This window comes from Aethalodelphis obliquidens, unplaced genomic scaffold (genome assembly GCF_003676395.1).
Source record: "Aethalodelphis obliquidens isolate GAN/ISIS:26980383/991018 unplaced genomic scaffold, ASM367639v1 scaffold11, whole genome shotgun sequence".
In the NCBI taxonomy this organism is placed as follows: Eukaryota; Metazoa; Chordata; class Mammalia; order Artiodactyla; family Delphinidae; genus Aethalodelphis; species Aethalodelphis obliquidens.
In genome coordinates, this window is record NW_020837955.1 from 20,618,345 (window position 1) to 20,626,153 (window position 7,809).

Here is a 7,809-nt window from a genome sequence, read left to right on the forward strand (position 1 = left end):
CTTAACCATTGTGCCACCAGGGAAGCCCAGGCCAAAGATTTTTTATAACCCAGTCTTGGGAGTCCCATCCCATTACTTCAGCTGTTAGAAGCTAGTTTCTAGGTCCACTCCACACCCAAGGGGAGAGGATTACAAATGGGCTTACAGGATTACAGGGGACTGCTAGGAGGTGGAGGTGGGGATCACTGGGGCATCTTCAAGGCTGCTTCCCACAGATCCCTAACTTTCAGGGCTTGGGAGAATGAGACAAGGTTGTACAAGAAAGGAATCAGGTGCCTGATATAGGAAAAAAAAGCCTCGCGATTTTTCTCCTTCTTCCTGCAGGCAAGTGGGGAGTGCTGGAAGGTTCTGGAGCAGGCAGGGCCATAGTCAGACACGGAGTGTGGAATCTTGGTGCTGGGCAGTGAAGGAAGCTGTCCTTTTGGTCCCCTCTTTCTCTAATTTCTCCACAGGACACCAGAAAGGGCAAGGCACCAAGTAGGTGCTCCTTGGACACTTGCCAGTTATCAGTGGCTTGAAGAACTGAACAGTAGCAGTTCAGTCAATGGCTTTTATTGAGCACCTGCTGTGTGCTCTGAGCTAGGCCCTGGGGAAACAGCAGTAAAAAAAAAAAAAAAAAAAAAAAAAAAAAAAAAAGGGTCTCTCCCCTCGGGAGGCTCACAGCCCATCAGGGAGACAAGCAAATAACCCTGAAGCCTTTCCTAGCCAGAGAGCTGCACCACAGAGCACAGAAAATGGTCTGAGTGACTCGACCTCTACCAAGGATGGCACATGCCCAGAACCATCCTGGGTGTGAAGAAGACAAGTCAGTGCGTTACATATAGTGGGTGCTTCAAGGCATTTGGGCTTAATTCTGTGGAGGATCCAGAGTTGAGAAAGGCTGCTGGGGTGATGGATGCTCTCTTAGGGGCATGTGGGATCCTTGGACTTGGTCTGGGGATCAGAGAGACTTCTGGGAGAAAGGGGGCTTTAAAATCAAGGTCTGAAGGAAGAGTGAGAGAAAGGCAGGTTTATAGGTGGGAAGGAGGAAGGAGTGGCTCCCAGCAGAGAAAGGGGCTTGGGCCAGCCCTTGAGGCTAGAGGCAGGTGAGGGAGGTGGGCCCCTTGAGGGGGAACCTAGAGAAATTCACATCTGTGTAGTTTTACTTTCATCTCACTCAGGGCCCTCCCCCACCTGCTCTCCCGAATCTCCCAAGCTTTTCCCCCAGAGGGAGCCCTGTTCAGTGACTGTGTGTAAACTAGCCCCAAGTCAGGACCACCCTGGCAATCTGGGATTAGGGCGTCTGGGATAAATTAAAATAGAAGTGTCTGGCCTCCCACTGGGCGTAAATGAACAGATCATTTCCTGTGGTGGTGGTTGTTGCTTTTATAAGAAATAATAAGACCTTATGTTGGAATCAGGTGTTAAAGTCTGAAATATTCTTTCACACCTGTGAACTCACTGGGTTCTCACAATGGCCTGGAGAGGTGGGCAGGGCAGCTATGATGACCCTGTTTTACAAAGAAAAAAATTAAGGTCCAGAGAGGTGAAGCACCTTGCCCAGAGTCACACAGCAAGTCTGTGGCATGGCCAGGCTTTGAAACCACGGTCTCCTGCCTCCAGGGCTCGTGCTCTTTGCCCTGTCTTGTACTGTCCAGAAAGTGAGGTAAGCCTCCCTCATTGGAGATGCAAATGATCGTGTCCGCACTGGTATTCAGGTCCACAGGCTCAGAACATAGTGGGATCCAGCTGGGCCTTGAAAGATGGGTGGGATTTGGAGAGGTGTGGGTGGGGCAGGGAGAGAAGATATGCAGGGCAGGGGAAATAGCTTGAGCAAAGGCGTAGGAGAGTACAGATTGATGTCAATTGCAACAACAGTAATATAATTATTAGCAACTATTATTAATAATAGAATTATTAATAACTATTATTATCGCAGCTACTTACTAGATTCGTTTTAAATACAGCATCTCTTTAATTCTTGCAAGAATACCAGGAAGGTCTGCCATGGTCCCTATTTTACAGATGAGAAAAATGGGGTCTCAGAGTTGGGTTTGGAGGCAGCAGGCCTGGGTTCACATCTGGGCTCTTTACTCTGGCTGGGTGACCTTGGGGAGTAACTTCACTTCTGAGGACCTGTGTCATTGGGGGTGTAATGAAGACACTGCCTGTTCAGCCACATAGAGGTTGGTTATTTTCAACTGTCATTGCTCCCTCCCTCTCTCCTTGGCAGCCCAGCTCAACAGAGCCTGGGCACTCGGGGCTCTGCCAGGCTGGTTCTGGGGCAGAGTGTGGGCGGGGGCAGTAGGACGGTCACTCCGGAGGCTACATTGTGTCTTGGCATCTCTGCCTGGGACCCCACCGAGAGGCAGGAATGTGGTCCGGAGCTGGCTGAGGGTCACCCGGAGGGCTGGCCAGGCTTGTGTCTGGCAGCTCATAAATGCCCAGGAGGAATGGGCTGCCAGGGTGGGGTGGGGGAGCTTCCAGTGTGTCAGCAGCAGCCTCGCCTGACGGGGTGCTCCCACTGTGGCTCCCGAAACGCCTGTAAACCTGTCACTAAGGGGAGCCTCCCTGGGAGCTCTGCTGGGAGCAGATGGCGAGATTGGGGCTCTACCCAGGACCGCTGGCCACTGGGAGAGCAGTTGTGCAGCTCACAGGCCCAGCGTCTTCAGGCCCTTTGCTGTGGCCGCTCCCCTGGCTGGGACTGGCCAACACCTCCTCCACACAGCCTTTCCCCACTATGCCTGCCATCTTGGGCTCCTGGGGAAAATGAGCTCTAGTGTTAGCTTCCGAGTAGGGCAAAGGACCCTGGATGTGGCTTTGGAAGATCAGGGTTCAGGTCCCAGCTCTGCCACTTAATTGCTGTGTGACCTCAGGCAAATTGGTTAACCAGTCTGAATTGCAACTCATTCATCCATAGAATGGGGATTTTAAGGGGTCATAGTGTATGTTAAAGTATAGGGAGGGAGCCCTGCCCCCAGCTGTCCCTCTGGCCCTTGGCATCAGAGCTGTGCTCAGGATTAATTCTCATTTTGCTTTCTCTCCTTCCTCACCCAGGATCATAATACCAGCTGAGATGGAGGAGGGAGGTAGCAGAAGCAGGGACAGCAGGGGTTGGGGAGGGGGTGATCACCCTGGTCAGGGCTGCCACGTTGGATACCTGTGAAGGTTGTATTTCTTATTGTAGCCCACGAGAATGGCGCTCCCTGGAGGCATGTAGGGCAGAGCCTACGTGGCTGTACGTGGCGGCCCTGGCCCTTGTTCAAAGAGGAGTGATGAAGACTGGGCTAGGGCCACGGCGGTGGGGAGGACAGGAGGGTGCGGGGCCTAGGGATGTTTATTTCAGAGGTGGGATTGGCAGGTTGGATGTGGGGTGCTCGGACTCCACTGGGGCCTGGGAACATGGTGGGGCTGGCGGGTTATGGTCAGGAATTCAACGGGGGCCTGGTGAGCAGCAAGTGACCGTGGTCCATGGGCAGGAGATGCCCAGCAAGTCAGAAAGGGTTTTCACGTCGCTCCCACAGAGATGGCTCAGTGGGCAGAGACCACACTGGTCTCTGTGGGCAGGAAGAGGCCGGCACAGCACTTAGCAGGCCCAGGAATCGGTGAAGCTGCTTTGCAGCTGCCAGAGTGCTCTCTTCAGACCTACAGGGGACAGGGAACAGCACAGCCACTTCACTGAAGTGGAGGGAACTTAAGACTGAGAGTGGCAGCCCCGACCAGGCTTTGGGGTCTCCTGTCAGATGGTCCAATCCTAGGATCTGCCTGTGGTGGGATGCTGGGGGCTGTGGGTCAGAGATTCCAGCCCCGCTTTCCTCCCATCTTCATAAAGACCTGGTTTGTTAGTCATTGTTGCTGCTTTTGAGGTGTAATTTATGGACACTAACATTCACCCTTTTCAAGTGTATATTTTGGTGAGTTTTGATAAATGTATAATTTGTATAACCACTACCACAATTACAGTATAGAACATTTCTGTCGCCATAGAAACATCTTTGTGTTGCTTTCCTCTTCCCCAAACTCCGATACCCACTGATCTTTCTGTGTCTGCACTTCTGCCTTTTCCAGACTGTCACACAAATGGAATCAGACTGTGTGTAGCCTTTTGAGTCTGGCTTCCTTCACTTAACATGCTTTTGAGGTTCCTTCTTGTTGTGTCATAGTTCTGTTCATTTATTGCAGAGTAGTATTGATCGTGTGGATGTACCGTGTTTTATTTATCCAGTCGTCAGTTGGAGGGCATTGAGTTGTTTCCAGTTTGGGTTATTTTGAATAAAGTTGCTGTCCATTTGCGTACAGGTCATTGTACAGACATCTTCATTTCTGTTGGGTAAGTGCCCGCGAGCGTGATTGCTAGGTCACATGGTAGGTGTTTTACTTATAAGGAGCTGCCAGGCCATTTTCCACGTTGGCTGCACCATTCTGCATCCTATCAGTGATGGATGAGGGCTGTGTGTGAAAACACGGTTTGCAGTTCCCTGTCTGGCGGCATACACACCTGTAGTGTGGAGGCAACATAATAGAATGCCAGGTATCCCCCTGTGTGGGACACGGATGAACATGTTTTTTATGTTTTATCAGTTATGACCATATTTAAAAAGTGTATCCAAACCCATGCTTTCTTGGCTGTTAATGCTGAATGGCTAAGACCCTGGCCCTGCAGTCAGATTGCCTGGGTTTGGCTCCGAAAGCCCCATCCTGCTGGCTGTGTGACCTTGGGCAAGCCGCTCAATCTCTCTGAGGCTGATTCATCATCAGGTAAATGGGCTTATACTGTCCCTCCGACCTCATCAGTTTGCTGTGAGGGTGAAACCAGTAAGTATATGTAAAACTCTCAGTTCAAAGCCTGGCACGTGTTAGCACTTGATGAATGGCTGCCATTATTATTAGATGTATGGCCCATGTGTAGTAGATGTGTGTTCTGTGTGTACTGCCTTGTGCATCCATGTGTATATGAGTACATGTGTGTGCATGCACTACACGTGTAAATGTGCGATTCCTGGTCTAATGGGTAAGGGCAGGAATAAGTCTCTTTCCCTCCTCTGTCTCCTAGGTTCTGGGTTACCCTCACGTGCTCACAGGTGTATGTGGGTACCCGTGAGCGTGCCTTTTTCTGAGGTCACTTGTCTGGGTGCACACTGTACCCCCAGGGACCAAGGTTCCCCCATTCCCATTCTCTATCTGTTCGGCTGTCAGCCAGGGAGGCTGGGCCTGTGCTGCCCTCGCCCATGCAGTACCCTCCCTGTGGGTGGGAGGCCCTGGGGAAGGGTCCTTCCAGGGCCTGGGTCTCTGGTCCCTGGGTGTCTTCACCATATTTGTCCTGAACCAGTGTTTCCTGGATCTTTATCCAGGGCCCCGGGATCCCAACTGGGATAGGCAGGAAGGAGAGGAAGTGTTTTGAAGGCAGCTGAGGCCCTGCAGTTCGTCCATGGATTCTGAGCGGAGGCTGCAGTGGGGGCCCCATAGGAGAGGCTCTCGTCAGCTGCCGGGCTCAGCAAGTTTAAAAACTGCTTTATTGAAATATAATTGACACACACTAAACCACAGGTGTTTAAGGTGTATGACTGGATAGGTTTTGACATATGCACGTAACAATGAAGCCATCACCACAATCAAGATGGTGAACACATCTGTCACCTCTCACCCCAAGTATTCCCTCCTGGCCCTACCATCCCCAGGTCCACCAGTCTGCTTATTATCACTCTAGCTTAGTTTCTGTTTTATAGAATTGGTACCAGTGGGACAGAGTGGAAGGAGAGGAAGGGGTTTAAAAGGGGTGGAAGCCCTGCAGTCGCTCTGTGGACTGTATCTGCATTTTTTTTTTTAAAAACTGGCTTCGCTCAGCGTGATGATTTTGTAATTCATCCGTGTTGCTGCTACTGTCAGTAGTTCATTCCTTTTTCACTGCTGAGTAGTATTCTGTTGTATAGACGTACCACATTTGTTATCCATTCACCCAGCAGGTATTTCTTCTTTTATGCTTTCAATTCTGCGTATGTACACAGCCCTAAACAGTGTATGATGTTACCTTTCACCAATGGTATTTTTTGAAAGCAAGAGGCAAGCTCTTTCTGAGACTGGCCTGAGCCCAGGGGGTACCTCTTCTAGGTGGGGCACCTATATCCAGTGCCACACGTTGCTCTCACCTCAACTGTCCTCTTCCATGGAATGACCTCCCCTGCTCTGTGCTATTCAGGGGTCATTCAGCTTCTTTGGGTGGCCTTCCTAGACTGTCTGGGTCTCCTCTGAGCAATTCCAGCCTTCACTGCTTGGTGGCTTTCAAAGCCCTTGAGCACCATTCTTGGTTCCTTCGTGAGAGCAAGGTGAGCCGCGCCTTGTGCCACCCTCAACTCGTGGGCCTGGCATGCAGGAAGCAACTCCAGAGAGGCCAGGAGGCTGATGCTCAGGGTATCTGGCTGGCTCTGGACTGTGGATGCTGGTGTCTGGGGCCCTTTGGGAAGGAGGAAGCAAAGATGCAAAATGTTGCAAACCAGTGCAAATACTGGACCAAAGTCTGGCCTTCCCGCCTCCTGGGATTCTCCCCTCCTTCTCTCCTCTCTGCCTGTCTTCCATCCCCTTCCTGGAAACCCCTCCCCCCTATTTAGGGTGGGGAAGGCCTCTGGGCTAACCAGGCTTTCTGTATTATTAAATTCTTGCCTTGGAGGGACCAAAATTTGAAACATCCCAGATGGCCTCAGTCACATTCTGCGGCTTTCTACGTCCCCACCCCATCTTCCCCATCCTCTGTGTCTCTTCTCAAGATGACCGGATGGGCAGGAGCTGCCCTTCCTGATGGATGAGACACAGATCTTGGGGAAGAAATGAACCCCCCCACCCTGAGCCCCCAGCTGCCAAGGCTGTGCATTAATGCTACCAATGCTGCTGATGCCTGGCTTAGAGTCACGGAGTGGAGGCCACTTATTGTGCCGGAGGGGAAGTGACTTCCCCAAGGTCACATGGCCAGTTAGTGACAGACACAAGCCACCTGGCACCACATCCCATGATCTTTCCTCTCTCTGCCCTGCCTCCTGGATGCCAACCTCACATGTTTGTAAAGTGCCTTATGAACCAAGCCCTGCTTATGGAAGAAAGCACAGTGCCTCCCTGGCTAGGGGTTCTTGAAGCAGATCCGAGTTCCTAGGAAGCCTGGGCGAAAAGGCCGGCCTGTGTTCAAGATGTTGTGGGCATGGGCAGTGTAAAGCAGGAAGGCAGCCTGGGGAGGAGGGAGGAGGGAGGTGGTCCCGGAGGAGGGAGGAGATGGGCATGCTCCTGGGGCTGACGCTGCAGAGGCTGCCTCACCCACCTTCCTGGTCTGCAGTGCCAGCGCCATGGTCAAGTGTTCACTGCAGCCTAGCCTTGTCAGTCCAGCTCCAAAGCCTTCTCCTCCTCCCCTCCTCCAGGAGGCCTTCCTGGGAAGTGACCTACCTTTTGGTGCATGTTACTGTCTGCCATTTGTATTGCAGTTTCTGTCCCTATCTTATCTCCCTTCCTGGACTGTTGGCTGCTTGAGGACAGGATCCATGTATGTTTCATGCCTTATCTTCAGTGCCTAGGACAGGGCTTGGTATTCAGTAGATACATAATGAATACTTGTTGAGTAAAATACATGGTGGTGGTAGTGAATGACAGTGAATGGTGTTGGATGTTGGTTGTAAATGGTGGCTTGTCACAATGCTAGAGGGCGGAAAGTAAATGGTGGTAAATACTGGTGAGGAGCAGTAGATGGTAGTTGTTGGTGGTCTGTGACAGATGGGGGTAGATGGTGGTGGTGGAAGGTGACGGGTGAAGGGTGGGGCGGACGGTGGTGGGAGGTGATGAGTGAAGGGTGGG

The 7,809-nt window shown here is 51.7% G+C and overlaps 1 protein-coding gene across 1 annotated transcript in view; it reads left to right on the forward strand.

Moving 5' to 3' along the window:
• The window catches only part of NEURL1 (neuralized E3 ubiquitin protein ligase 1), a 79,012-nt gene that overhangs the window by 52,794 nt on the left and 18,409 nt on the right, over positions 1 to 7,809 (forward strand). The window lies entirely within an intron of this gene.